The 7,981-nt window shown below is 39.0% G+C and overlaps 1 non-coding gene across 1 annotated transcript; it reads left to right on the forward strand.

Annotated features, from left to right (window-relative positions):
* Positions 1–5,753: 5,753 nt before the first annotated feature.
* Positions 5,754–5,872, forward strand: LOC122082903. Its single transcript, XR_006141444.1, has one exon. It is a non-coding gene; the product is annotated as a 5S ribosomal RNA (ribosomal RNA).
* The last annotated feature ends 2,109 nt before the right edge of the window (positions 5,873–7,981 follow it).

Raw genomic sequence — 7,981 nt, forward strand, 5'->3', positions numbered from 1 at the left:
TTGTCATGAAGGGACAGCTAACAGGAAACCTATACAGACTCATAGGGAGCACAGTTATAGGTGGAGCATCTGTGACTACAGATGCAGTATTTGATACAGATGATACCTATCTGTGGCATATGCGGTTAGGGCATATGGGAGAAAGATGATTGATGGAGCTTCATAAAAGAAAAATGTTGAAGGGAGTAAAAACTTGTAAACTGAACTTCTGTTCGGAAAACAGTGCAAGGTTAGTTTCAAAACTGCAAAACATAAGAGTAAAGGAGTGCTTGATTATGTACACAACGATGTATGGGGTCCTTCAACAACAAAATCTAAAGGTGGGGCAGAATATTTCGTGACCTTTGTTGATGATTACTCAAGGAAAGTTTGGATCTACTTCATGAAGCATAAAAGTCAGGTGTTCACTAAATTTAAGGAATGGAAGGCTGAGGTAGAAAGGAAGACAGGAAAGAAAATTAAATACTTGAGAACAGATAATGGAGGAGAGTACACATATAAGCCGTTTCTAGAATTGTGCAAAGCTAAAGGGATTACTTGTCACTTCACGGTTCCAAAGACACCACAACAAAATGGTGTAGCTGAAAGGATGAACAGAACACTTCTAGAAAGAGCTCGGAGTATGAGGCTGAATGCAGGGTTGAGCAAGAGATTTTGGGCAGAAGCAGTGAACATGGCATGTTTCCTCATCAATAGGTCTCCATCAAAGGCGATTGATTGTAAAATTCCTGAAGAGGTATGGACAGGAAAACCAGTAGATTATTCTATTCTAAAAATATTTGGTTGTCCAGCCTATGCACATGTTGAGAGTGAGCAGCGTTCCAAGTTAGACTCAAAGTCTAAGCAGTGTATCTTTCTTGGTTTTAAGAAAGGTGTAAAGGGATTCAAGTTGTGGGATCCAAGTTCACAGAAGGTTGTGGTTAGCAGAGACGTTGTGTTTGATGAGTCTCATGTAGTAAAGTCAAATTACAATTCACAAGCAGTTGATGAAAATAAAGAAGGTTTTACTGTGCAGGTGGAGTTAGGTGAGTTAGAAACAACAGGAGAGAATGAATCATCAAGTGACTTACCAGGACAACATGAAGCAGTAGAAGTTCCCTATACTGTGGCAAAGGGTAAAGGGAAGCGTACTCACAAAGCACCTATGAGATACGGGTTTGAGGATATGGTTGCCTATGCCCTCACTGTAGGTACATGTGATCCATCTTCCTACCATGATGCTTTGAGTGATGCACAACATGATAAATGGATGACAGCTATGATGGAGAAAATGGAATCTCTACAGAAGAACAAGACTTGGGAGATTGTGGAAAAACCCAAGGGAAGAAAAATCATTGGGTGTAAATGGGTCTTTCGTAAAAAAGAGGTTCTGAGAAGGAGTGTGAAAGGTATAAGGCCAGACTTGTAGCCAAGGGCTATGCACAGAAGGAGGGGATAGACTACAATGAAATATTTTCTCCGGTGGTGAAACACACTTCGATCAGGGTACTACTTGCTTTGGTGGCCATGTATGATTTAGAGCTTGAACAACTTGATGTGAAAACTGCATTTCTTCATGGTGACTTGGAGGAACAGATTTACATGGAGCAGCCTGAAGGTTTCAAGGTGCAGGGAAAGGAAGACCATGTTTGTCTGTTTAAGAGGTCGCTTTATGGCCTTAAGCAATCTCCTAGGTAGTGGTACAAGCGCTTTGATTCCCACATGATGAAGATTGGCTACACAAGAAGTGAGTATGATAGTTGTGTTTATTATAAAGTGTCAAGTGATAATTCCATTATTTTGTTGATGCTTTATGTTGATGACATGCTCATTGCTGCAAAGAACAAACATGATATAGCCTCTTTGAAGTCTTTGTTGAGTGCTGAATTTGAGATGAAGGATCTTGGTGCCGCTAAGAAGATCCTTGGCATGGAAATCCTTAGAGATAGAAATGCAGGTAAACTTTGGGTAACTTAGAAGAGGTATATTGACAAGGTGCTAGAGCGTTTTAATATGGAAAAGGCTAAGCCGGTTAGCACTCCGTTAGCTGGCCACTTCAAGTTATCTGAAAGGGAATGCCCTACAGCACATGAGGAGGTGGAGCAGATGTCTCAAGTCCCTTATGCTAGCGCAGTTGGGAGTCTCATGTATGCTATGGTTTGTAGCAGGCCGGATTTGTCTCATGCAGTCAGTGTTGTTAGCAGATACATGAGTAATCCAGGGAAGGAGCATTGGAATGCAATTAAGTGGATCTTCAGATATTTGAGCAAGACTAAAGATATAGGTGTTATGTTCAGTGGCAAGGGAAGTTCTACAGAATTGGCAGGTTATGTTGATTCTGACTATGCTGGTGATTTAGATAAGAGGAGGTCTACTACAGGGTATGTGTTTACATTGGCTGGTAGACCTATATCATGGAGGGCGATGCTTCAGTCTACAATTGCATTGTCCACTACAGAGGCAGAGTACATGGCAGCAGTTGAGGCTGCCAAGGAAGGAGTCTGGTTGGCTGGACTGGTTCGTGAGTTGGGGTTGGAGCAAGGAGGTACAGTGTTACATTGTGACAGTTAGAGTGCCATACATCTTCCAAAGAATCAGGTGTTTCATGCAAGGACAAAGCATATTGATGTGAGATTTCACAAGACCAGGGAGCTTGTGTCAGAAGGCAGTATTCACTTGAGAAAAATTCATATAGATCTAAATCCTGCAGATATGTTTACAAAGCCAGTTACTACAGAGAAGTTCGAGTCCTGTTTGGACTTGATTAATATTACTCATTGTTGAAGATGAGGGACGTACCAAACAGGTGCGGGTTTGTACCTCTAATGAGGTACAATGATGAAGACGTCTAGAAGTTATCTTTACAGGAGGCTCGACAGAATTCAAGCCAAGGTGGAGATTGTTGGTGTATGATGTCTTGAGGGCAATTGTGTACTTTCCGGATTAGGGTTTTTTCGCTATATATATTTGTAGCGAGGGTTTCTTTCTTTGTAATGCAAGCAATACTGAGAGGTGTGAGGACGAGCGCTGTAACCCTATTCTCCATTGATAGTGAAGCAGGATCTTATCTCACCGGGGACGTAGGCAACCTTGCCGAACCTCGTAAAATCCGTGTGCATTGTTTGTTATTTGTTTTTCCATTATCTTCTGCATCGTTTTAGGGTTGCGTTTCTACAATATGCATCATGATTGTGTGCATATAATATATTATATACAACAGAATACGCATCAGCAAAAATATACACAAAAGACATAGGAATAGTCTATCCTATTCCTCAGAAGAACTGGCATTCATAGGCATAGTCGTCGCATCTGCAGTCGGGTCTATGGTCGATTTTGTCTTCTTGAAGACTAGCCAAGTCATCCATGGCCACTGTCTCATGATCAGAGTAGGAAGTCGGCAAAATACTTGTCTCGATATCTAGAAAAGTAAGGGGGTGAGCACATGATGCTCAGTGAGGGCGTGGGGGCAAGCAAGCAAAACACAATACAAATGATGCAATGCATGCTTCACATCTTATATGATGCTCATGAGTTCATTTAACATTACACTACTTCTTAGTCCATTATTAAGTCTGAAAACAGAGGTATAGTACAACACAATGTAGGTGGCATTCCCTACCCTGTACGGTAGGCCTCAGGAATACAGGCTTATTGCAGGAAGAAAATTCACTACTTTGGTTCAATTAGATTCCTTCACTACAACTTATTTTCTTATTTCACAAAATATTTCAAATCATTATTTATATAACAAAATCCTACATTCTACCACAACCCGCCTAAGTATAGTATCCTTATTCCCAATCTAGTGAGACATTTGATTGTTCTTCCCTGTATATTTTAGGTTTTCCAAATTTTCTTTACTAATAAAGTTACTTATGGGGAAACCATTAGTGAGTGTCTTATACCTAGGTAGAATGTTCTGGGTCACTATCACAGTCCAATTAGGGTTTTGGATCCTTTCTGTGGTTCCAATTCTGTTAAATATTATGTATATAGTCCTATAAATGGAATTTGAGGCTTGCTGACCCATTATACAATAGAATTAGCCACTGGAACCCAAACCGGCAGGTTGTTTGGGCATAAACCGGCTGGTTGGTCGGGACCTTCCGGTTCCTTTTTTATTCTGTAGAATCTGATTCTACCTTTGCCATACTTTATACTATGGTTGTTGTAATGCATAAATTGCATCAATTTTTCATTCTGAATTAGTCACTACTTGCCTTAAATCAGGAAGGAAGATGTTAATTGCCAAGTTGACCCAATTTTAGGTTCCAATTAATTACACCCAAAATTGTTATAGTCAAATTCTGCAGGTATAGTTTAGGAATTTAAAGAGATCTGCAGAATTAGGGTATTTCTCATGTCTTGGCCATCAATTGAGATGAAACATTTATAAGTACAAACCTAACCTTATTATTTCAGCCCTTAATTGATTTCCATTAGAAATTTCCAAGGAAAAATTTCTTGGGAAAAATTTCCCTAATTCATAAGTCATCTGATAAAAAAAAAAAATCTCTACTTTAGGGTTTAAAATTATGCACTCAATTTATCAGAATGTAGTTCATAATTGACATATTGCTACTGAATTGGCAGCAACCCTAATTCAGCCTCAATTGCTCAAAATTTCACTGAAATAATACAAACCCTATGCTTTAGGGTTTTACAGGGACAAATTTCTTACCAATTACAGTCCCTATTTCTTATAAAATTTTAGAATTTAATATGAATTAAGTTAATTTGAAATATGAAGCCATTTTACCGTAAATTTAATCACTTGATTAGGGTTTGATTAATAGGTTTATAGTAATGGAACTTGCTAACCCCAGGTAAGCATAATTTCAAGTTTTGAATTTTGAGTAAAATTCTACTAATAGGTTCTAGCAGAATTTCTCACATTTAATTGACCTTAATCTAACTCTGATTATACAAAATTTCACTTGGGTATTGAATATTCGATATTCTAGGGTTCACAGGGATAAATCCCTAATTAATTGGGTTCCTAAAACCTCTCTTGGGTTGGGGTTTTTCCTACTGGACAGCAATACCCTGCCGAGGGATTCCCTGGCTGCCTCCAGTTGGTGTAAACCCTGACCCTAGCTGCTAACCCTATTAAGTTTTCACAAAATTTATACTACTATAGGTAGAATTCTTACCTATGTACAGTTCTAGTCCAACAACAACTCTGGGTGAAGAAGCTCCTTTTCCACTTCTCTTTCTTCCTCTTTTTCCTTCTCTTTTCTTTCATTTTCTTTTCTTTCCTTTTCTTCTTATTGTTAACAGCAGCCCACGATTATGTGAGGTACTGCCCTAATATTCTCTTTATAAGGCACCCGAAACAGCCCTAAGGGTCTGTTTGGCTGGGCCACATATTTATATATATATAAGTAACTAATATTTAATGAAGTTTAAGAATTATTTCCCATATTTATTTAATGGCATTAAAATATAGATTTCATACCTTATTTGAGCTTATTCACATAGGGGCAGAATGGGGGATTTGCACAATAGGGGTGTGGGCCCCACAACACAAAGACCCAAAAGATTGCATATAATACCTAATTTAACTAATGTGTAGTTAAATTTGTAAATTTCATTTCCCTTTTTATTTATTGGCATAAAATATGTATTTTATATACCTCATTTAGGTCTCTTTCCATAGGGGTATAATGGGGAACTGCACAACAAAGGTGTGGCCCCCACACAGTGCAAAAAAACCCAGAAAAGTGCATTCTGTCCGACCAACCGGCTGGCTAGTTTGGATCTACTGGTTTGGGTGCGATCATATCAGCACTAATGCACCGGATCTCATCAAAACTCCGCAGTTAAGCGTGCTTGGGCGAAAGTAGTACTAGGATGGGTGACCCCTTGGGAAGCCCTCGTGTTTCACCCTTTTTCTCTATTTTCCTATACTTAGTCTTATAATTAAATTTACCTCTTTGTCCACACCTCCTATGAGTTCCCCCGTGATATTGGCAGGTTGAACAGGAGTAGGTGGGGTCACTTCTGCCTTATTGGCACTCCCCAGCTACCAACCATGCCAACATTGGCTTCCTCTGCTCTTTCTTCTTACTTATCCACAAGTAGGGGTATAAATATCAGATTAGGGTGTTACATCTTTTCTTTTCTTTCTTCTTCTGTCATCTTTTTTTTTTTTGGGTGTTGTTGGACCCTCGATCAAAGGCAACAGAGGGCAGGGGTTTTCAGTAGGGTTGAAGGGATGGGGTTGGGGTTTCAGTTGGGACGATAGATATGGGAGATTTTTTTTTTGTTCTCAGTCTCGGTTGAGTCGAAATAGAAAATGGAAAAAGTATAGGGGCAAATGAGTTGCGTGGGAGAGAAAAAGGGAGTTGTGTTTCAGAAGAGCAAGGGATCCTTTGGCTTTGATACCAAATTGATGGGGTAGCTTTCGGGAAGAAAGGGGGAATCGCATAAAGAGGGGGAGGGGGAGGGACTCACACCTCACACGTTGCACTACTCAACCAATTCTCATTCAATATTCAAATCATCTTGTTTTTACACTGAGTATATGCAAATATATAAAGTGAAAATACTAAGACTTCTACTTAGACTCTGAAGCTGACTCCTACTTCTCTATCTCCTACGTATCCTACCCAAACTTGAGTAAATAAAAGACTTAATATTAGATTAAACTACTACCAGCCCTTGTTGGACTCAAAACCTGGGTTGGACCGGTTCTTCTTGGTCCTTGGCTTCCATTGCCGGTCATGCTGGTCCAACCAGGTAAGTGCAGCTGTATCTGCATCAAAGTGCTTGGCCTGATGCTGTGGGCTTTCAAGACCATGATATCTTTGCAGCACTTGGAGCTCCTTAAGATTTTCTTCCTTTTAATCCTTCATCAATATCCTCTCCAATTTTTGATAATCACAAGAGAGCCATGTAGCCAGGTCTAATCTGTCAACAAATACTGTTGTGTTGCGCTCTGTAAAAGGTTAGCTCTATATATATTTTATGTGCTTGTAGAGTTTTTTGACTATTTCGGAGTCCTACATGTTTTGTTCTTATAAAAGATTCCTTTGCTAGTACTATTTGCATATTATTTTCCTTTATTATTTTCAAGGCATGAAGGCTTATATACCATGTTCTTGTATCATGGAATAATACAAACTTGAATGGAAAAGCAGTGTTTTGGATGTACCAGTAAGTTTATAATCCTTTATGCCATGCAAAAAGTAGATAAGCATTATTTCATGTAATAAATTAATAATCCTTGATCCCCATTCAAAGTGGAGATTAGCACTATTGTCATGTAAATTTTTTCTGTTTCAAATTATATTCTGCAAACTACATTCATCAGTTCATGTTGATAATTTATTGGGTTCATGATTATTCCTTGGAGTATGTGTTGGTTCTTTTTGAGTGAACTTGTTGATCTTAATTTCTTGGCAATGCTGACTTTTATGAGTTAGCATTATTTGCATAACTATGTTCTTTCAATGTCTGAACATATTTCAGTCGTGTAGCCTTTTGCAGTTTTATCGATAAGTAACAACCTATTTGATATAAAAAGATGAAGTACAAAACCTAATACATGTAGGTCAAAGCCTCCTAAAACAGTACAAAAACAGACATATACAAATGGAGGAGCAACTTAGTCATTCAAAGGAAGGGAATGTCCTGAACCCTAACTTGGTCTATCAAACCCTTTGCCTAGCCAAAGAGTCCACTCTTTCACTTGCTGCCTTTGACTTTCAGTGGAACAAGCAACTGGTTTTACGTGTCTAATGACATTCACAAATCTCCAAGGACCCTTCCTTACTAGTAGACACCAGAGCTATGATAGTTCAAAAGTCTTCAGTAATGTTAGTGAAAGCCTCCCTCAACACATTCCAGGTTCCAACCCCCAAAATTGGAGTAGCAATTCAGCTCTAACTCAATGTCCTATTCATATTTGCCATGGCGACATGGTGACCCAAGGAGGTGCCTAGGGTGCATGGTGCATACTATGTAGGTTTTTGTGTTTTTGGCATTAATGAGATTA

Source organism: Macadamia integrifolia, chromosome 6 (assembly GCF_013358625.1).
Source record: "Macadamia integrifolia cultivar HAES 741 chromosome 6, SCU_Mint_v3, whole genome shotgun sequence".
NCBI classification, from domain to species: Eukaryota; Viridiplantae; Streptophyta; class Magnoliopsida; order Proteales; family Proteaceae; genus Macadamia; species Macadamia integrifolia.